The sequence below is a fragment of the Mizuhopecten yessoensis genome, unplaced genomic scaffold, assembly GCF_002113885.1.
Source record: "Mizuhopecten yessoensis strain PY_sf001 unplaced genomic scaffold, ASM211388v2 scaffold10083, whole genome shotgun sequence".
NCBI classification, from domain to species: Eukaryota; Metazoa; Mollusca; class Bivalvia; order Pectinida; family Pectinidae; genus Mizuhopecten; species Mizuhopecten yessoensis.
This window is the reverse complement of record NW_018408370.1, coordinates 56,324-80,843: the sequence shown is the minus strand read 5'-3', so window position 1 is coordinate 80,843 and position 24,520 is coordinate 56,324. Positions and strand designations below refer to the sequence as shown.

The window sequence follows — 24,520 nt, the reverse complement described above, 5'->3', positions numbered from 1 at the left end:
TATATCAAAATTATAATTGATTTTAATCAAAAAACCCAGACTGATGATATGTGGCCAGTAAAATGTTGGGATAAAGAGCTACTGAGCTTTTTGAAATGCTTGACCTTGACTCATATGCAAGGTTACATGTGTCAAATCATTTTTAAATCCTAAAGCGACGTCTGATTTACACAAAGGCCTGCAATGTTGATAATTGACCAGTATCATGTTTTGATGAAAGCCTACCAAGTTTTGTTCAAATAAATGACCTTGGATTTAAATTCAAACTCAAAGAAAGGGTAAACTATGTTTAAAACCTAAAACCATTTCTTCTGAATCATCAAAATGCCTGAGCTGATGCTAGTGTTCCAGTAGCATGCTAGGATTTAAGGCAACACAATTTGTTAAAAAGAATAGCTATGACCTATATTCAAGGTCAAAGGGGTAAAATATGTTTAAAACCTAAAAACGACTTCTTCTGAATAACCAAAAATCCTGGGTGATGTTATGTGGCCAGTAATATGCTGGGTTTAAAGGTTACTAAGCATCTTCAAATGAATGACCATGACTTATAGGCAAGGTCTCAGGGATCAACTAAATAATAAAAAGAACACTTCTGAATAATGCTTAGGCCCAGAATGTAAATATCTGGTTAGTAGCATGCTCTGTTGGAGGGCTACAAACTTTGTTCAAAATAATGACCTTGACATATATTCAAGGTCAAAGGGGTCAAATATGTGTTAACCCTTAAAGCGCTATCTTCTGAAAAACGCTTAGTCTCAGAATAGTGATATCTTGTCAGGGCCATGCTCATATGTGTTTATTTATTTTAATGACCTAATCTCAATATACATTGATCCGTATTTAAAAAGCGGTTAAATTTGGCACGTTGCATGCTAAAATGAAAGGCTATAACGTTTGTTCAATGTAATTACCTTGTTCAACTTTCTAATTCCCAGGGATCAAATGTGTTTAATTTTGTTAACGGGTTCTTTCGAATGATTTATTGTCATAACTACTAGTATTTGTCATGCTGCTTTATTTTAGAACACGTTTCAGGTTAAACATTTGAGATTAATACCAAGTGAGTAACGAAGGCCCCTTTGGCCTCTTATTGAAGTTCTTAATACTTTCTGACGTAGCTCTATTCCCGTTGAATTTTGCCCTTTAACTAGCCAAATTAATTCTTCTCTGTTTTTTTGCTTAAACATGTTTTATTTTATCATATGATTTTTATGTACTTTTATGAACATTTTGTTCTAATCTTGAATAAAATAGTGCATCAAGTACAATTCATTTCTTCGAATGATATTTCGCTGAATTGATAGAAACTTTGCAATCACATATGAATAAAAATTGTTGTATAAGATAAACGATATTGCCCGAATAGATAACCTCAAGTGTGGGGAACAAAATAGCTATATCACAAATGTGATACAGTATCAGTTATTGTGTTACAATTTTAATGTAAAACTATATTTGATTGGTTATGGGGAAGCATAGTAATCGATGAAGCGTCAAGTGAACAGGTGGATCATTTAATGAAGTGTTTCCATGTGGGATTTTCGTTATTGTTTAGCATGTGCATAATGTAGGCGCGTTTGGTTGAGAGATATGTTGGCGACCTCCTTACAATTGTGGGTCCGATGCTTAATTTTGAATGCTACAATACTGTAACACCATGCCGACGACATGAGTACTTTATCCGATCGGTCATTTATACTACATGCGATACAGTTAAAATTACGGCCAAGTATTCAAAACGGAATAGTCCATTCCCTGTTCGGTTAGCGTCCGTCCTGCGTTCGAATAGGAACCGTTTGTACAGACCAGTACAGATTCACTGTTTCACTTTCAGCGTATCGTTGCGTAGCAATTCTGTAGTCATTCTGTACTATTACCTGCGTAGCGTTTCCGTAGCATTTCCGCATTGTTTCGGGGCATGCCAATTAAAGTCATTCAAGAACGATATTTGTTATTCCTTGCTTAACGTTCCGCATTAGGTTAATGGCAACACCTGCTTCAACAGTTGTCAGTATAATGTGAAAGGGCGGAATGCTGTGCTGGGTATTTCATGTTAGATCGCACTATCAAGTTGGCATCAGATCCGCGCTTCCACAAGGAGGTAAGTAAACAAGCATACCCTGTCTCCGCTACACAAACACACCTACTCGCTTACACAACACACATCGATATACGTCCTTTAATCATCTAAGCTGTTAATAGGACGTTAATAAAAAAAACCAGACAAAATTGTTTCGGTTTTCTATCATTTGTTTAAGGTTATCAAGTGCGGTCGTTTATGTATGTGCATGCATGCAAGGTTTGTTAGTGTAAATGCCTCTAAAGGCAACCAGCATAGCATTCCACCCGGCCACATTATTCTGGCATTGCATTAACTAGCGAAACTTAGAAACTCGTATAGGACGCTCAACTGAAGCACACATTACGTACAATCATTACGTATATGGAAATACTTCCTGAAGTGACCTGAACTTAATCAAACACAACCGAAACCAAAATCAACATGGATGTAGCGTTTAAATAAAGTATAAGGTCAATTAAGGAATCTACACGGACACAAACGGTTAATTCGAATTCTAGTTTGATCGTTATATCACCGTACACATTTTATTTTAAATATATTTTATTTAAACAAGTAATAATGCGTTTGTTTGTTTGGGTGTTAACGAGCACACGACAGCTAAAATCATCCTGGTTTTGTTTCAAAAAGATCCAGGGGTGTTTAACAAGACCTTGCTACCTATATCAAAATAGCAAAGGCCTCTCTAAATACGTTTAAAATATTTGAACGACTTCTTCTGAATAATCATTAGGCTTTGAATGCTGGTATTTCGCCAGTACCATGTTCTGATAAAGTGCTACAAAAGGTCTTCAAAATGAATAACCTTTGCCTTTATTTCATGCGCATATGGTCCAAATATGTTTTAAACCTTTTAATAAAAAAATTGAAGAACCGTATGTTGAGATTTAACCAGTAACATGTTTGGATAAAGGGCTATCGATTTGTATTCGATTTAAAGGAATCTACACGGTCACAAACGGTTAATCCGATTTCTAGTTTTAGCGTTATATTGCCGTACACATTTTATTTTAAATACATTTTATTTAAACAAGTAATAACGCGTTTACTGTTTGGGTGTTAACGAGCACGCAACAGATAAAACCATCCGGGTTTTGTTACAAAACAATCCAGGGTTGTCCTTGATACCTATATCAAAATAGCAAAAGACTCTCTAAACAACCGAGAGCGTATATATTGTGAAAATATTTTTTAATGTTAGGTAAACAAAATTAAATGGAAGAGCATAAGGGCACCATATACATATTTATTTATTTTTTCGTGTTGCTAACTCGAAATTTCGAGATAACAACCCTCAATTTCGAGATAATCACTCGCAATTTCGACCTATACCCTCCTACATCATCTAAACCCTCTTACAACACCTATACCTTACTACATCATATATACCCTCATACACCACCTATACCCTCCTACGTCATCTATACTTCCTAAACCACCTATATCCTCCTACATCAACTATACTTTCGACATCATATTTACTTCATATACCACATATACCTTCCTACATCACCTTTACTTACTAAACAAAATTTACCCTCCTACATCACATATACTTCCCACACCACATATACCCTCCTAAATCACTTGAAATAACTATATCCTCCTATATCACATTTACTTCCTATACCACATATACCCTCCTACCTCACCTTTACTTTCTATACCCTCATGCGACACCCGCATTTCATTTCCCACCAATACCCTCTTACATCATCTTTACTTCATACACCACCTATACCCTCCTACATCATTTCTACTTCCTATACCACCAATAATTTATATACAACCTATACCCTCCTACGTCTTGTATTCTCCCTTTACAACATATATTTCATATACCACCTATACCCTCCTACGTCATCTAGTCTTCCTATACCACCTTTACTCCATATACCACATTTACCATTCTACAGCCTATTCACTTCCTATACCATCTATACCCGACTACATCACATGTGCTTCCTATACAACCTATACCTTCATACATCATCTATTCATATACATTCCTACGTTACCATAACTTCATAGACCGACCACCATAACCCTTTTAGAACACCTTTACCCACCTACATCACATATACTTCCTATAATCACCTAAACCCTACTACATCATCTATACCCCCTACGTCATCTATACTTCCTATACCACATGTATCCTCTACCTTATCTATATTTCCTAAACCACCTATAGCCTCCTACATCACATTTACCTCCTATACCACATATACCCTCCTATCTCACCTTTACTTTCTATATCCTCCTGCGACACCTTAATTTCATTTCCCACCAATACCCTCCTACATCATCTTTACTTCATATACCACCAATACCCTCCTACATCATCTCTTCTTCCTATGTCACATATACTCCATATACCACCTATGCCATCATACGTCATATATTCTTCCTATACCACCTATACTTCCTATACCACATATACCTTCCTACATCAGCTTAATTAACTATATCCTCCTACATCACCTGTACTTCATACACCACATAAATCCCCCTACATCGTATATACTTCCTAAACCACCTATAGCCTCCTACATGAACTTTTCTTCCGACATTATATTTACCTCATATACAACATAAGCCTTCCTACATCACCTTTACTTACTTAACAAACTTTACCCGCCTTCATCACGTAAACTTCCTAAACCACATATACCCTCATAAATCACCTTAACTAACTATATCCTCCTACATCACATTTACTTCCTATACCAACTATGCCCTCCTACATCATATTTACTTCATATACCACCTATACCCTCTACACCACCTATAATTCCTTTACCACCATCTGTATTAGTCTTTTCAATATTTAAATACTTATTTGAATACCCATCACTATTTTGTTAAATATTAGAAATCTATAATAAGTTGTACTCTTAATTCAGCCTAAAGAAATACCGAATACACAACTACTGTAGTAAAATTGCTAGGTTTCAATAATTTATCAATGGCGTAATCAAAATCTATTCATTGTCAATGTTGACAGGGGCATTGTACCTCTCAAACCTCACAGGAAGCAACCGCTATACATATTGCGAGTCGAGCGCAGGCCTTACACACATCGACCTAGACGTAAACAAAACCCACAATATAGACAAGAAAATTAACGAAAAAGCATACACATACAGATAAAACTACAAATATTATATAAAATGAAACTCGCCGTTTAGACGCACTAATTATAAGCCTCTCTTCAATCCATACAACCCTGGTGTCATTACGAAACCATCAGCCCATGCGTGCAGTGATAGTAGTATTTATAGATTAAGTTGAATTCGATTCATATATTCATATGAACAGAATGATATAAATATAAACATTAAATATCTAGAATATACAAACAACTCGTTACTGAATTATTTTCTTCTTATAATTTTACTGGCCGATTAAGGTACGTGTAAAGAAATACATCCATTAACTATTCGAATACATATATATATAAGTAATTGCATAACCTCCAAATCGATGATTTCATGCATTATCTATTTCATTTGTATATAAAAACATTTCAGCACTCTCATATTCTTAAAATAACCTGTACATAGCCATCTATCGTTTTCTTAAATAACCAGCAAAACGGATATTCAACACACATTCAACGCTAACTTTAAAACACACATCAAACGGTCAACGCAAATGCAACGGAAATGCAACGGAAACGCAACGCAAACGTAAAGCACTTTTGGTAAAGAAAAACGGTCCAGGGTCTGTAAGTACACAAGTGATATGGCATGTAAAATATTCACTGACTGATTTATTTAGAGTTAAGCGTCCTCGCAACAGTTAAGTTCATGTGGGGAACAGCTCTTTATGACACCCCACCGCAAAAAAAAAAACACTTATACAGTGAACTCGCATGGTGTTTGGTTGTTTGGGAATTTATGTACTCGCAAAATCCGGTGTTATCCTAGGGAGACATAAATAGACAGAGGCCTGACGGAATGAACAAAAAATACCTGGATCCACAAGTGTAGGTGGTGGTTTTTAATATTAGAAACTTTCGTTAAAATTGGTCCATTTCTTTCGAAATAGTTTTCCGGACAAATATGTTTTTTACGAACAGACAGACGGACAGACAAACTAAATGAAGTATACCCCCATACTTCGGTGCGCGGGTATAATTATACTACTGAAATACAAGGTATTTGATTTGGAACCTTTAAATATCATTTATGTAACCAATCATGTAATAGACTGATTGGCTATCGTGGTTATCTCCCATAAAAACCAATTTTTAAGGACACGTCGAAAAATGCCGCTTTTCATCAGTAAATCAATTGAAAAATTAAACATAAGAATAGATTGTAGGAACGTGTGTCAAAACATGCTATTTTCAATGTTACCACTTAACTATATCCGTAAAATGTAACGTTACACCGCTTCTTATCACTAAACGCAGTCAACCGATACGTTATCATATAATACAACTACGGGACAGTGTTTTAAACCAAAATGTACATGTTCAAAGCATTGCTAGCTTCACAAAACGTTAACGTAAAGTTGTGATATGATGCACTAATAAACATTGAGAAAAATAATCATATTCTCAATTCATGAATAGATAAAAACACCATTTATATATTATAAAAATTCACAAAAACTTCCATTTCAAAAATGATTATTAATGACTCCTTAGGGGTTATATTTCTGAACTGGTCCAGGGACGAATTATTCAATATAGCTTGATAATGATGGAATCGTGCACTTAGTGAACAAGAGGCCAAGAAGGCCTGAATCACTCAATAATTAATCATAGCAAAATATATAACACTTTTCTACAAATATTTCCAATTATAGGCTCTGTCTCTCTGTAATACCATTGCTTTGTCGGGTTCCATCCCTCAGTTCCCATTCGGCTGATTTGTTTTTATTTTGTTAAACGTTATATTAAAAGCTAAGGTCATTTTATGACGCGCCTCCATGTTCTTGACCACGTGTGCATGTGTGCCGGATACATTTCATGTTGGTGATTTTTCTTCCCTGTGACAGCGCGAATCCGATATCGACTCCATAGCGCCATCTCACTGAAATATCATGGCATAGGCACCCCTTTTCAGAGTGGGGCATGGCTTATACAACATTGAATCATAGTGGGCCAGGGATACTCAGTATCAATTTAGATATAGATAAAGCTATAGGATAAAATCCTTATCTTTGACTATTGGTCATTCAAAAAACCTGTTACAATATTCTAACACATTGTATCGCCGTGACTTTGATAGGCAAACAAAATCATTACGTTGAAAACATCCTTAATATCATCAACCCGGTGCACTTAGTTATAGAGAAGAAGTCATTTAAGTATGCTAGCAAAAACATTACGACTTTTATGCATTTCACTTCTTCATATGAATCCATAAGGACTTTTTGCTTTAGTTTACCCCTTTAACCTAGAGTCAAGGACGGAATGTATAGCTACAGTCATGACGCAACTAAGCAGTATGCCCTTAGGCGCCCGTCCTTATATGACCCTGTCTGTTGCGAAGACGTTAAACCCATACAAACATGGCATATGTATTGGATGATTCGGTTACGCTTTTTAAGGAATTAGTCATATTGTTTACTTCCGATATCAGATTAAGAATATGCTACTAGGAACGTATTGCTTTGATGTCTACTATTTCATTAGTTAGAAACAACATTTTTTGTATCGCTCTATTTTATCTCACGCAAATGATTATGAGACAGATAACATCTTTTATAATTAATTTACTTTTATGTTTATACTATGATTAATTTGTGAAACGGAACTTCACAAACCGGTCAAAAGAGATGGTTCAAGTTATGTATCGATTTGAAATAGTCTATAGCAATGAAAAATTATATTTTCATTTGTCGAGGTCAGCGATATTCTATCTCTTCCTAGTTTTCTAAAACTGTTGTGTGTTACTTTCTCAAAACTAATTTGTGTGCTGGTCGGCTGACCGAACAAGTCTACGAATCGTTTATATCTAACTCAGAACGAGAGAGTTACAGGAATCTTTTATCAGTGAGATAGCACTTACTAGTACAGTTCCTAATGTGAACCAATCATTGCAATATGAGAAATATATGTTAAGGTCTTCCTGCGTCAATCTTGATTTTATGATCACTCTCAAACTGACACTTGCACAACAACACACCGAGAGGAACCTACATATCAAATTTGAGAAAATCCCTCATGTACAATAGTGATAACAAGCATTCAATTTCAAAATCCTAGATAGCCAAGAATTGACCATTTTGCTTATCCCATCAGTCTCAAAAGTAGGTAAAAACAAAGGGGAACCTACATATCAAAGAGAAAATCCCTACAGTCCTTTCTGAGAATTAGCACTAACAATCTTTATCTCGCAAAATTGAATATATTTGAAGAAGGCGCTTCTTGGCCATCTTGTTTTTCCAATCAGTCCTAGCATAACAAGGGGCATTTGGTAACCTACATGTCAAATTTGAGAAAGATACCTACTGTATTTTTCTGAGAAATAGCGCTAACAAGAATTGTTTATGGACGGAAGGACGGAATGCGAACGGACCTCGGACGAAGGGCAATTTGAATAGCCCACCATCTGATGATGGTTGGCCAAAAATATCGGTCATCTATTAAAGTCAAGAAATGAAAGGGATTCGTCGGAAAACCATATAGTATATTCTACATACCCATGGCGTCCTGTTAAATATACCTCCCTCATCTCAAACAAAAAAAAAAAAAAAAAAAAATTGAAAAAACGTTCGTNAATACCTTTTTTTTTCATAAATGCAATGCATTGAAGTATTGAAATCAGAATTACTTGAGGGGTTGTGTTTTCAGACATATTGAATTCAATCTAACAATTAAACTATATTATAAGAAGGTGTAACGTTAAACCACCTCTTATCAACATACGTAACCAACCGAGACGTTATCCAATACACGACACAGGACGCATTTATACAAATGACACATTTGTTCAAAGTGTGGTTAGCTAACCACCCCATCAACAGAATAGTATAATCCGATTAATTAAAAGCACAGAAAATTAAATAGAAAACAACATCTATATCAATCATTCAAAACGATTCATAGATCAGTGAACGCTACTGCATTTGTAAATTTAAATCAGAACATTGCATTTCAAAAATGAACGTGGTCGACTCATCAAGCAAATTAACCTTTGAACAATCGAATACAATTCGAAATACTATGCATTTTGATGATATTGGCAGCTGGCAGCTTCGTGTAAATTTAAACAGTAAAGGCATATAAATCAAAGTGTCGGGTACATATCTTACATCTACTTATACAACAACGGACATGGTGACGCTGCTTAAGATATGATCACCACATCATTTCTATCAGTATACAACGGTTGACCTGGTCATATTGTTAGTTAATATTACAGTATTCAATTTGTATATTGTAATATACACCGGTATTTTTGAATTCAGCTCCTATATAGATATATCATCTGGTTTTTTTTGGGATTACTCATACTTTTTTTTACAAACACAATAGCATTTGCAAATTTTAAAATTTAATCAGAACAATGCATTTCAAAATTGATCGATTCATCAAGCAAATACAACTTTGAACACCCAAAGCAAAGTCGTATTACTTAATGTATTGGCAGCTGTCGATATTGTCGAAATGTCAAGGCATATACGAAAAGGTCGGCTACATACCGTTATTTTCAAATCCCCTATCCGCTAACAGCAAGAGACCCAATGGGTCTGCATCTCTATCCTGGTATTACTATCACATGTGTTACCCGATGCATTGATTCATATAAATCTGCAGGGAAAATATCAGTATTTAAGACTATAAAGCATTCAAAATAGCATGTAAAACAATTTAAAACACATTTGACCAATGTAACGTTGAAAATCGAACTAGGTTATTACGTTGAACAAACTGTATCCCCCTTCATCTCAGTATGCAACTTGCCAAAAAAGCCCACCTACTTCCAACATTCAGGGCCTAATTGTTATTCAGCGGATGTGGTTTGAAATTTTAAAAATATTTGACATCTTTGACCTTGAATATAGGCTAAGGTCGTTCATTTGGGGAAAAATGGTAGCCCTTCATCCAAGCATGGTTCTGGTCAAACACCAATATTCCGGGCCTTACGGTTATTCAGAAGAGGTCGTTTCAAGGTTTTTAAACAAATCTTACCCCTGTGACCTGGAATATAAGTCAAGTTCATTCATTTTAACAAACTTGGTTGCCTATCATGCCAGCATGTGTCTTACCATATAATCAATCACCCTGCGCATTTTGGTTATTAAAAAGTTGTTTTAATATGGGGGGGGGGGGTTAACATTTAATCTTGTGAGGTAGAATACACGTCATTCACTTTAATATATTTGGTAGCCTTTTCTGCCAGCAGTTACTGCCCGAACAATGTTTTTTTCAGGAAAAAAAAACATTTAAATATTCTAATCATATTGACCAAATTCATTTGAACAAACAGTGTAGCCCTCCGTGCAGACATGATCTTGGCTTAATATCAATAGTATGGGCCCTATGGTTATGCAGAGTCGGTTCAAGATTTGAAATATGTTTACCCGTGTGACCTTTAATATAAGTCAAGGCCATTCATTTCAAATGGTAGCCTTTATCCAAGCATTCTATTTGCCAAATATCAACATTACGTTTTTTTCAGAAGAAGTCGTTTAAAGATTTCAAAGTTATTGAATCCCTGTGACCTTGTATATAATTTAAGATGAAACATTTCAAACTGTGTAGCCAGCATGTTTCTGGCCAAATATAAATTTTTGACCACTGGTGCCTTGAATATAAGTCAATGTCATTCATTTGGACAGATGTGATAGCCCTCAATGCCAGCATGTTTCTGCCTACATATAATTATATTTGGCCATATTGTTATTCAAAAGAAGTTGTTGTGCACGAAGTGCTAACTATAAAAAAAAATGGACGAATATTGCTTGCGCACATTTGTGCGGACGATCGACGAACGTTGTGCGATAACAATCGTGGTTGGTGTAAATTTGAGGAATGGCTTAACAAAAAATACCATTTTGTGTTTTAACATATAAACTTAATTGTTTAGTATGTTTCTATATTCTAGCTACATCTATATGCTTATCTTTCTGTCTATACTTTCTTAAATTTAGAAATGGTGTTTTCGGTGTTTTTTAAACGACCTTAATCGACACATTTAAAATTAAAGCACAGTCTCGGCAACACAGGTAAGCATAGCCACTTTGAACCTGGGCCGAAGTTTCCCCCGCCCGGAGCACTTACGTAACACGCCAATGTGTGAAAACCAGGCGAAGGGGAGCAATATATCAGAACGAATGCAGATAACAAATACTCAACGTCCAGTTGTGTTTTCATAACGGTCATACGGTATCACATAGCAGCTCTATGTGTCAGGCACAGGCCAGGTAAAACTCCGGCCACTCATCAAATTGTTATTTACCTGTTATGTTACCCAGCTAGGAGCCAAGTCCATTCTTGACAGTTTAACGGTCACTGTATACTGTGTTACATGTACACGCATTGTAAATTGTAAATACTCTTAGTTATTGTGATGAAAAGTTACAGTAATATGTACAGTGTCCATTATTGCATATAAGCCTTCCGTTTTGTTTCATTCCGTAATATTGATAAAAAATTGTACCAAATCGCACAGTTGTGCGGAGAGAAGCGCACAACGGGGCGAGCGATTGTGAAATCGCACATTTGTGCGCACCATGTGTGGATGATGTGCGGACGGTTTTGTGAACAATGTATGCACAGTGTGCGCACGCTATTTTTGGTGCGTTGTACGGTAACACAACTGTATATGGACTTTATCAGATTCTATTAGATGGTGGGCTTTTTCAATTGCCCTTCGTCGGTCCGTCCGTCCTTAAAAAATAATTGTTAGCACTATTTCTCAGACAGGTCTGAAGGGTTCCTTTTTAAAATGTACATGAATGTTCCCGATGGTCGTCTGTTATGCTTTTCAATTTTTTGGAAGTTAGGAGTACGAAAATGGCTGATAGGCGCCAGCTTGATGTTTTTTGAGATACAGTTTGTTAGCGCCTTTTCTCAGAAAGGATTGGAGGGACGCCTCTCAAATTACACATGAATGCTTATAATGATCCCTTGTAATGCATATTAAATTTTGGAACTCAATCATCATCTGTTGGCACATCTGTTTGCGCGTTTTTCTCAGAAATGTCTAGAGCGATTTTCTCAAATTTGATATGTAGGTTCTCCTTAGACTGTAGTTGTGCATGTTCTATTGTGTGAGTAATCATTAACACAAGATGGCCGCACGAATGCCTTAACATATTTTTCATATATTACAATGATTGGTTCACATTAAGTACTGTACTAGTAAATATGCAAAACGACAAATTCACTTTGAGTGAATTTAATTTACATGACTCTATCAACTAAAGATGATAACAGATCGAACTGACAAAGAACTAATGAAAATGAAGATGGAATGGCTGGGGTCAAGATCCAGGGGGATAAGGATCTTTTGTTTCAGGAGTGGTTTGGTTTGGTTTTATTTTGTTAAACGTCTTATTGACAGCTAAGGTCATTTAACTTTTATCATACTGACCCTTCCTCAACCTTGACATTTGGCTACCTTTCCCATTTCTCTCGATTGGGGATCTTACTCAGCATGACCTAGTTAATCAAGTATTGAGCAAAACAAATAACATTTTTTAAAGATATTAGTAATTCATAGGTACGCACATTTGGTGGGGTACTCAATATAGAGGACATTAGGTATTGACAAGAATTAATAAAGTACAGTGCTGGAGAGATTACCTATTAGTTGTCTACCCTTTAAATGCAACAAAAGCGAATATCGTTAAGTTTAGATTGCATTTCAGTTGATCGTGCAATTTATTTTAAATGCAATTATTCCCATACAACATTTGACAAATGTATACCGTACTTTGGTACCATAAACTATTGAATTACGACATCTATATTTAGAACGTTTTACCTTACACAAACAGAACACCCCGGACAGGAAAGAGACACTTTGCAGGCTTCGCAGGTCGTTGTTTTACAGAAGGGAACAAATAACTCTAAGGTAAGCTATCTTTATGATTTGACTGTGATCGGTTATTATTTCTCGTTGTAATCATGGCTTATTTCATACGCCTGAGCATTACTGTCACACAAAATCACTCATCATTGGTGATCGATATTTTTACATCCTGATTTAGTCCTGACGCTAGTCAAGAACTGGTACACTGAAGTAACACGGTGTTAAGAGTTTCACAGAAAGAACATGGCGACTATGTGGATGTATTGAATTTTAGCTAACCTGGTCCGAAGAACCATGGTGAGCTTATGCCATATCGCAGTGTCCGTCGTCCGTCCGTCAACTTTTCCTTTAAAATGCTACTAGTCCTGAACGGTCAAGAACATTTTGACTAAACCTGATCTGGAACATCCTTAGGCCAAGGGGACTCAATTTTGTATAAACGGTGGGTGTTGGCCCGCCTGGGGGCAGAGGGGCGGGGCAAAATAATGGAAATACAGGTGAACTCTTTAAAATCCTTCTTCTACCAAAGGGATTAGGAGATGTTATCCTAATTGTGTCTGGATCATCCTTGGGCTAAGGAAACCCAATTTTGTATAAACGGTGGGCGTGGACTCCTGGGGACTGAGGGGTCCGAATAGGGTAAATAGAGCAAATTCTTCAAAGTCTTTCTTATTTCTGTAGGAAAGACAGGTAATTGCCCAAATTTGGTATAAAGCACTATTTGATGAACCGGTTGGCCTGACCCCCCTGGGGGCAGATATGCAGGCCAAAGAAAGGCTATAAAGGAATAGCTTTAATATCCTTTTTCTTCCATTAGGATGAAGGTATTATGACCAATTTTTAACCGTAGCATCCTATGGGGAATGGTAATCAATTTTGTTTAAATGGTGGGTCTGATCTTCCTGTTTCCAGAAGGGTGGGGCCCAATAAGGGTAATTTAGCAAATTCTTTAAAATATTTCTTCTTCTTCTGTAGGGATGACATTAATTTGCTCATATTTGGTCTAAATAATTCTTTGGTGAAGGGGACTATATTTTGTATAAACGTTGGGTCTGACCCCCTTGGGCAGAGGGGTGGGGCCCAACAGGAGACACATGGCAGATTCTTTAAAATAATTCTTCATTTGTAGGAACGGCAGGATTTTGTCCAAATTTGGGACGAAGCACCCTTGGATGAAGGGGAACCAATTTTGTATTACCTGTGGGTTTTAACTACCTGGGGCAGAGGGATGGGGCGAAATAGGAAAAAATAGAAAAAAATAGCTTTAAAATCCTCCTTTTCCTGTAGGAATGACAGGATTTTGTCCAATTGCATATAGATATACCTCTGGCTAACCATGTAATACATGTATAGTATTATCTCGCTATTTCAATTTCAATTTTGCCAACATTTCAAGGTGAACGATACAGGCCCTCTGTGCATCTAGTTTTAATTTACTGAAGGCTTTTGCTTAGCCACATATCTCACCTATATGTGCACAACCACCGGTACATACACAGGTATCTGATTTAAGCAGGTGTTTACGTATTGACAATGTTAGATTTGGAAACATGATATGATTACGTAAGGTATACCCGGCATAGGGTACAACAGTCAGTCGCATGCATGAGTTACCACTAAAACTTATGAATGGTTTGGATTGTTTTCGTTTAACGTCCTGCTAACAGATTAGGTCATTTAATATGCAAGCTTGTAAAATCAATACAATGTTATTTATAGGTGCGGCGTTGGATTACATCGTTAAACATTCTCAGTTTGAGATCAGGATAAGGTTTTGTTGGCGAGATAGTTCGGTAATTTTGTAAACGGCAATATCTTAACACTATCTACTTTACATACATTCAGTCCACACAAGGCACGTCATTTAATTTCCTTATGTATTAACAACGTTTGCATATTTAGCCATAATCTGATGTACGCATTCGCATCGAATCCGAATGGGAACACTTATTGTAAACTATGTATAACAATTACATTGCACAAGTATGCATGAACCAACATGAAGTTATTTGTGTAATATAACCACTATTTACATCTAAAATAATATCAATCTACGATAAAAAAAACTTACTTAATTAGATAGCGGTTATAATGAATTATTGTGCCCTCTGTTTTGGGGACACAAAAGCGATGAAAATATATATGCTGCACCAAATTGCAAAAGTTGCGATCTCTATATTTCCTTCGACTTCTGTCCCAAGGCCAGGACACATCAAAGTCCAGAAACAATGGTAGTTGGTATTCCCTGCTTGATGTTCAGCATTTCGGGTAATGGCAACAACTGGTTCACCCGTTGTCAGTATAATGTAACCGGGTGAAATTAGGTGCTAGGTATTTGAGTGAGATAGCACTATAAAGTCGGCATCATATTCCTAATCCCGGTACACATGCACGCTTACACAATACACATAGAGGTCCTTGTATGTAGAATTGTACGAAATGTAAATGCTGTACCGATTACATAATCGTAAGAGGCGACTACATTTTGAATCTTAACTTGTCTCTTCTTTCTAAACACTGTTTTTCTTCCTAATGTCTCCATTGACAATGCCTCACTGTTGGCCTTTAGTTGAGGGTTTGCCCCTGTGAGGAAGGCTTTGGGTTCTGTCCCCTGGCCGAAACATACGAGAGTCTGTAAAATGGTAGTTTCTACTCCTGCTTAACGCTCAGCAATTTAGGAGTGGGACGACTGGTTCGCCCGTTGTCAGTATAATGTGACCGGGTGGAGTGTCCTGTTGGGTGTCTTCGGCAATATTGTTCAGGGAGGTAGCACTATAAAGTCGGCATCAGTTCCACGCTATTACAAAGAGAAAAAACGCGAACATATTGCAGCCGCCCAAAAACGCACACGCATACACTACACGCATCTCGCACACAGGAGTGTCCGCCCTTCAATGACCATAGCTGTTAATAGGACATTAAACAATACTGAACCAAACCAAAACACATTAGCTGTGAATAGGACGTTAAACGAAATAAAAACAAACCAAACTAGTTTTTTTCCCATTTGTTAAGGTCCTAGTATCAACTAGGGTCATTAAAGGATGTGCATGTGTACAATGTATGTAAGCATGTGTCAATGGATTAACTAGTGTAAGACGTATACGAAAATTACTTAGGGCTCGTGTAATTAAGGATGTTCATGTGTACAATGTATGTAAGCATTTGTGACGGAGGCAGGGCATCTTTGTGCAATTGCCTCCAAAGGCAACCTGCATATCATTCTACCGTGCCACAATAATCTGTCAATGGATACGTAAATCACTTAGGGTTCGTGCACAACCAAAGCACACATTTCACACGAACACTAAGTACATGGAAAAACGTCCTTAAGTGACCTTAGTTTAACCAAATCAAACCGAAAACAAATCGACATAGTTTGGTTTTTTTTTAATGGATGTAGCGTAATTAATATCTAAGGTCAATTAAGGACACAATCGGTTAATTGGAAGAAGTTTAAGCGCTTTGTCACTGTAACAATTTAATTTGAAATGCATATGCTTTAAATAAGTAACAATGCGTCGGACCTAGGATTTCCATGTAGTGGAGCGACCTTGCGTCGGTTGGGTTAAAATGGAAGGGAAAGTGAGTGAAACCCACAAAGCTGTAGAACTACAAGTAACTAAATAGATTTTAATTGTGTTTTTTTCTTTATTATGAGCATGCATTGTCAATACAGAAATACTGGTTTCGCCTAAAGAGCAAAAACCCTCTAGAATGATCCAAGGACATGTATCAGATTGAAAAAAAGAAGCGCTTTGGTACAATCTTGGGTATGTTATAATAAAGTGAAGCTCAGTCATTTGCTAAAGCTTGATACACTGCTGATTATTTTAAACCAGACTCTGTCCAATCTGGATGTTTGTGTAAACCTGCCAAATTATTTCACAGAGAGTATATTTATGAATGTATAGAAGGTTATTTGACCAGCAAACAAAGCCAGTTGATAGAATGAACAAAGTTCAGAGTTGGATTAAGTTATAGAAATAAAGACCAAATACTTTTGCCAATTTACACAAAGACCAAGATTAAACAGAGCCTGGTTTGAACAGTTATTAAGTCGAAATTTCAAGTAAAGTAGCTTGACATTCCGAGCTAATACGTCGGTAGTTCGACTACCTCGAAATAAACCCGAAACTCCAAGTTAGTAAATCGAAGAATTGTCCAGGTCGGACTGACGGACCTTGGACGAATGGCGATTTGATAAACCCACCATCTGATGATGGTTTGCTTAATATATCGGTCATCTGCTGATGTCCATATATAAAAGGGATTCGTCGGGAGACCATTTTATATAATCTATATAACCATGGCGTCCTGTTATATATACCTCCCCCGACCCCCTTCCCGAATAAAACATTTCAGGCGTTCGTAAATGCCACTTGTCTCAGGTATGCAATGCGATTAAGTATTGAGGTAAGAATTAATTAGGCGTTGTGCGTTCAGACATATTAAGTTAAATTTAACAACTGAACTCTATCATAAGAAGGTGTAACGTTAAACCACCTCTTATCACCACACGTGACCAACCGAGACGTTCTCCAATACACGACACATGGCACAATTGTACAATTGACCTATGTGTTAAAAGCATGGTTAGCTTAACAACACATCAGCATAACGATATGATCCGAATAATTAAAAGCATATAAAATGAAATATAAAACAACATATTTATAAAACATAACAATACGATGCCTAGATCAGAAAACACAAGTGCATTTGTTAATTTTATTCGGAAGATTGAATTTCAAAGAGCATCGTAATCAGCTCATCAAGCAAATAACACTTTGAACAACCGAACAAAGTTCGAAATACTTGAGATGTGTTTTGGTGATATTGGCAGCATGCGGCATTGTGGCAATTTCAACAATAAAGGCACATAGATCAAAACCTCGGGTACATACCGTTATTGTAAAAACTTGCATCTACTTGTATATCAACGGACAAGATGACACCTCTGCATTATTTTTGATCACATCATTTTTATCTGAATACAACGATTGACCTGGTCATATTGTTAGTTAATATTACAATATTCAATTTGTATGTTGTAATATACACCGGCGTTTCTAAAATAAACTTCTATACAGTTATATCATTCGTGTTTTTATTTAGATAACTTATACTTGTTTATTTTTAATACGTATACAAATTGTCCACTTTAAGGAAAGCAGGCGTGTAATGCCACTCCAATAACCCAGGTGGTGTTTTAAATGGTCTAGGATGGATGTTGAAGTATCTGTGCTGTAGCATTCAAGTGGGGTGGCACTATAAATGATACCGTTAGAAGCACGGTCCCACTACAAACAAAACACAATACATCTCCAGCACGCACGCAGCCAAAAGACACATAGGGAGATATTAGACAGTTAAAACTCAAATAGCACTTAACGCCTGATAAAGTGGAACCTAAAATTGTATTGATTAATTTAATGTGTTTTTTATTATTATTAATACTATTAAACGTCATTATCATGAACAGTTGTATATTTATGGAAAACGTTCATTTGTTGTACAATTGTTATTTGATTGTTAACGGCCGATCAACACAAAGGAGGTCATAAAGGCCAATAAAAGTAGATAAAACATGTTTATGTGTACCCTAAGGTCATGTGTTTTAAAGCGTGGTTAGCTTAACAACAAATCGACAGAACGTCATGGTATGATACATTTAAATCATAGAAAATGAAATATGAAACAATGTCTGTTGTAAAACATTACAAATACAACATCATTTGATAATTTTAAAGTTTAATCTGAACATTTCATTTCAAAAATAATTTTATCGACTCATCAAGCAAACATAACTTTGAACAATCGAAGCCAGGTCGAATCATTTAATGTATTGGCAGCTGTCGGTATTGTCAAAAGTTAGGCACTTACAAAAATGGTTGTTTTTTACCGTTATTTTTAAATCTCCTATCCGCTAACAGCAAGATACCTACTGGGCGTGCATCGCTCACCTGGTAATAATCTCACACTTGTTACATTAAAAGTGGACTAAAATAAAGTCACATGCAAAATCCAGTAGTTATGACTATAATAATTCAAAAGAACCTGTTGAAATTTTAAAAACATTTGACCCCTGTTACGTTAAAAGTCAAACAATGTTAGTACGTTGAACAAACGGTATAGCTTTTAATCTAAACATGCAACTTGCCAAATTTCACTACCCTAGTTCCAACATGCAGGGCCTAATGGTCATTCAGCAGATGTGGTTTAAATTTCAAAAATATTAGACATCTTTGACCTGAAATATAGGCTAAGGTCAGTGATTTGAAGAAAGAAAACGGAAGCCCCCTGTGACCTTTAGTATAGGTCATTCGTTTTAACCAACTTGGTAGCCCGTCATGCCAGCATATGTCTTACCATATCATACTGGTAATTTTGGTTATTCATTAGTTGTTCGAATAGATTTTTTTTTTTAAACATTTGACCCCTGTGACTTAGAATACACGTCATTTATTTTGACAGGTTTGGCATCCCTTTATGCCAACAGTTACTGCCTAAATTAGTATTACTCAGAACATTTGAACAAGCATTGTAGCCTTTCATACAGGCATGCTACTGGCACAGTATCAACATTCGTGGCCTTACGGTTATTTAGAGGTAGATTCAAGATTTCTAACATATTGACCCCTGTGTATTTCAATTAAGATAATTCATTTCAACAAACTGTGTAGCCCCTAATGTCAGCATGTTCCTGGCCAAATATTATCACCCTGGGCATTTTGGTTATTCAGAAGAAGTTGTTTAGAAGTTTAAAACATATTTGACACCCTTAGACCTAGAATATAAGTCAATGTCATTCGTTTTTACAAGTTTGATAGCCCTTATACCAGCTTGTTGCTACCCAAATTTAATAAGTCTTTGCCTTATGGTTATTCCGGAGAAGTAGTTGTAAAACAATTGTAAAAAAATGACCCTCTGTGACTTTGACTATAAGCCAAGGTCATTCATTATTTCAAGCATGCCACTGGCCTAATATCAACATGCTTGAACCATCCCGGCATGTATGAGATCGATAAAAGAGTACACCTGCTGTTACCAACTGCATGTATCTTTAATTTGTGTAACGTCCTGTTAACAGCTGAGGTCATTCACCGACATGCAGGGAATAATTGGGTAGTTATAATATGTTAATCATCGGTATGTCTAACTGTACGTGTTTTCTTGCCGTTAGGACTTTCCCTGTTATTGCTCACCTGGCCCGAAGGGCCAAGTGAGCTTATGACATATCTCAGCGTCCGTCGCACGTCGTCCGTCCTCTGTCGTTCGTCAACTTTTTAGGTTACCTGAGATAAAGTCTCAAGTGACCTATTGCGATCGCCTTTTGTCCGGCGTCGTGCGTCGAGCGTCGTCCGTCTGTAAACAATTTACATTTTCGACTTCTCCTGAATTAATTTCAATGAAATCTTCCATGGCCAAAGGTCAACCAAGTCATGCGTTAACGAATTAAACAATTATAATTGTTTCCTTTTTGCTTTACAACATAGGTATCTCTGGTCTCCAGACAATAACGCTTCGATCAGTTATAATTGTTTAACTATTCAAATAATGTAACAGCGCCGTCCTGGCTCCAATAGACAAAACACATAAGTGAGTATAACTACTCTGTTTGTGTCATATACAAATTGTACATGAATTTATATGCAGCATAATTGTAAGTACCGTATACATATAGTTGAAGAAGCAATTGCTTATTTAGTGTGAAATTACATGCCCTTTTCTTCTTTCTCTGAAACATGCTATAATGAAAACTGAGGGTCAGGTAAACATATGCAGTGACAATCTGATGAATACAGTTTTTGCCTTTTTGGCCTTACCTTTCTACTCATTGGGGATAATTGACCGTAATATACGTATATCCGTAAACTGCTGAAGGGTACATTCTTGGTTACGTTAGGGTTTTCTTTTCCAACTTCTGCAGGTTAGATAAAGTTAGGCGTGTTGTATCCCTCTGCATTTAAATCTGCGATTTTAATAATGTGAATCTACTACAAAATCGTTTTTAGCCATCATCATCGGATGTAGAGCTTAGCATAGTCCGTGTAAGCTCTTATGATAAAAAACATGTATTGGGGGATTTTTTTTATATACCAGTAGTAGGTTTCCCTTTGCCGACAGTGGCCATCTTCATTTTTATGAGTTAAATATTGTGAATGCTATTACTCATGAAGACTTGTCGATATTTGTCATATTTCCACATAGTTGTGCATATTTAATAAAGGGATTGATTATAGCCGATAGGCGAAAATACTGATTTTTTAGAGTTAAAGATTGTTGGCTCTCTTCCTCAAAACACGACTTGATGGATCCTTCTTCAATTTCATATTTTGATTTTCGTTGTGCATGTTTCATTTTGAGGTTGGTCAAAAATAAAAAGAATAGGATTACGTCTAATTAAACGCAGGGGTAACGACGTAACTCTATTTGTGTAATGCAAGCATACTCTTGTCCTGCATGCTGAATGTTAGTGCATTTTTCTCCATGCGATAGCTTGAATATAATGCCAATTGTTAATGCTATCTCATTGAAATATATGCACCAGAAACAAAAGCAAGGTAAACAACCCTACAGGTTGGAGGTTGAGAAAAGAAGACACATGTAGTTGGCCATTGAATCTGCGGTACCCATTACAATATTTGGGATCTTTATATTTTTCTCTACTTCTACATCTATTTTTTGTTTCGCTTACCTGTTCAGTGGTAACAGGTAAACCTGTTGTTGCCGTGTCCCTTAATGCTGTAAATAACAACTTTCATTGTTTAAGGACTTTGATATGTCCTGGCCTTAGCATAGAAACATTTGGCTTCCTCACCTTGGCGGACATTCAACATTAAAGGCAAACAGTAGGTGTTGTCAAGCAAGTCGCAAGGAAATAAAATATAGCTAAAAATAGGGGGGGGGGGGAAACATCCCGAACATTGCAATGGTTTCAGCTGATACATTTTGAATAGATTGGCAATAAAAGAAATTCTTCCAACCCGCAAGTCTGTAATACAATGTAAAATATATTTCGGCCGTGATTTGCGGAATAATGGTGTCCCCCTACTGATAACAAAAAAAGAAAATGCTATTTAAAAATCATCATTTTCGAATATAACAAGAGACCCATAGAGCCTGTATCGCTCACCTGAATATTTACGCAGTCGTAGCAAAATATTATCATCAAAAAGTATACTGTACTACAAATATTATACTCGCAAACTTTGTCGACTTAATCAGTTACAACTGCCAGTCAAATATTATTAAACGATTCTACGCTTCTTGGTTCTTCTTCAGAAGCTATTTGAAGTGTTTGAAATGTTTTCCCTTTAACCCTGTAAGTAGGTCAAATTAATTTGCATTCTAAACTTTGTTGGCTCAATCCCAAGAAGCTACCAGCTAACTCTTAGGAATCCATTCCCTTTGGTTCTTCAGAACAACTCATTTACAATGGTGTTGACATCTGTGAACTTTAAAGCAGGTTGAGGTCATTTTTATTTGCAAACTTTGATGAGCTCTATCCTAACATTACGATTTTATGCCTTCGGATTATAAAAATGTTTTTGACATATTTGATCGCTGTGTCCCTGAAAGTAGGTCAAGGTCATTCTCTTTCTCAAACTTTGTCCAGCTCTATCCAAGGAAGCAACCAACAAAATATGAAGATTATATCCCTTTCGATTCTGCAGAAGAATGCGTTTGAAGAGTTTAACACATTTGACCACATTGAAGCACCAGCCAAGTATGAAGATTATGCACCTTTTAATTCTGCAGAAGAGGTCGTCTGGACCGTTTGACATATTTGGACGCTGTGACCTTAAACACATGTCAATGTCATACATGTCAAAATAAGTCGTTTGAATCGTTAGACATATCTGACTCCTGTTACTTTAAAAGCAGGTCAAGATCATTTTCATTCGCAAACTGTGTTGGGCTCTTCTCCCAGGAAGATACCAGCCAAATATTTAGATGTTTTACCTTTCAATTATTCAGAAGAAGTCGTTTTAAGCATTAGCCATATCTGGCTCATGTAATCTGAAATGTAGGTCAAGGTCATTGTCATTCGAAAACATTGTCGGGCTCTATCCCAGAAAGCCAACAGCCAAATATAGCTTCTGTACCGTTCAGTTATTCAGGAAAAAATGTTTTAAGCGTTACATATATCGGAATCTGGTGATCTTGAAAGTAGGTCAAGGTCATTTTTAATCGCAAACTGTATCGGGCTCTATTCAATGAAGCTACTAGCCAACTATTTATGTCATATACCTTTCAGTTCTTCAAAAAGAAGGCGTTTGAAGCTTGAGAAATATCAGACTCCTGTGACCTTGAAAGTAGGTCAATGTCATTTCCATTCGCAAACATTGTCGGGCTCTATCCCAGGCAGGTGAATTAATATAGACCCTGGACCGTTTTTCTTGTCCGTTTAAACGCAAACGCAACGCTAATGCAACGGAAACGGAAAGCAAACGCAACGAAAACGCAACAGAAACTCAACACAAACGGAACGCAAACTCAACGCAAACGCATACAAACCGTTCGGTTAAACACGCTCCTAAAACGCAGTTCATACATGCAGAAGATAAATACCGCGTGTGTGCTGGAGATATGATGTGTTCTGTTTATAGTGGGACCGTGTTTCCAACGGCATCCATCCAAGACCAGTTTATACTCCACCATGGTTGTTGGACTTGTGTAGGCAAGGAGAAAAAAACAAAACTTTCTCTTATATTCCAGGCGTGCGACAACTTCGAGGATCGAACCCCGGCCGCCTGCGTGGAAGGCCGATGTATTAACCACTCGACCGATCCGCCCTATTCAGAGTCGTCAGTTTGATATCAATTAAAATCACTGTCTGGAAATTCTGGCACATTTTATATGGCTGAATACCATCTACATAATGTTGTCTTCAGCACAATCCGATTCCTCAAAACTAAAAAAAAATAGTAATCCGTGATCTGACGCTGTATGGCCATGTTGTTCTCTAACACACCTATTCCTGTCATGGTGACTGCTAGAGGCGTTGACCTTAGAACGTCACAGCCGTTAGGGTCCCATTCACCGCGAGCTACGATTATGACCGGTTTTTATGGGATATTCGACATTTTTGTTTTTGGATAAAATAGAATAATAATATATCAGTGTATACGTTTATATTTTCATTCATGGTACACTTTAAGACTGTCGGGTCCCTGTGAACGCAGATACGTCCATTGTCGACGTATCTAAATTAAATTTCTGTATCTCAACCCATAATTGAGGAGAATTATTACTCCGACATATCAGGATAAGTCCAAACAAACATTATTGTAATTAATTAAATAGCTTATACTTCTTTGTATACGTCTCTGATTAAAATTTACGTATCGTTTTAATTTAATTAAAATCTTGAATAGTGAGAGTATAAAGACGACCACCTGACCTGCACGGGGGGGGGGGGGGGGGGGGG

The 24,520-nt window shown here is 36.7% G+C and overlaps 1 protein-coding gene across 4 annotated transcripts in view; it reads left to right on the top strand.

The window, feature by feature from the left end:
- The window catches only part of LOC110459471, a 99,529-nt gene that overhangs the window by 20,081 nt on the left and 54,928 nt on the right, over positions 1-24,520 (top strand). For 3 of the 4 annotated variants that reach the window (XM_021511749.1, XM_021511750.1, XM_021511751.1), the window contains one exon: positions 13,049-13,125. The exons of the other annotated variant lie outside the window; for it this stretch is intronic. The gene's annotated coding sequence lies outside the window, so the exon portion shown is untranslated. The remainder of the gene's footprint in view (positions 1-13,048; positions 13,126-24,520) is intronic. 4 annotated transcript variants of the gene reach the window in all.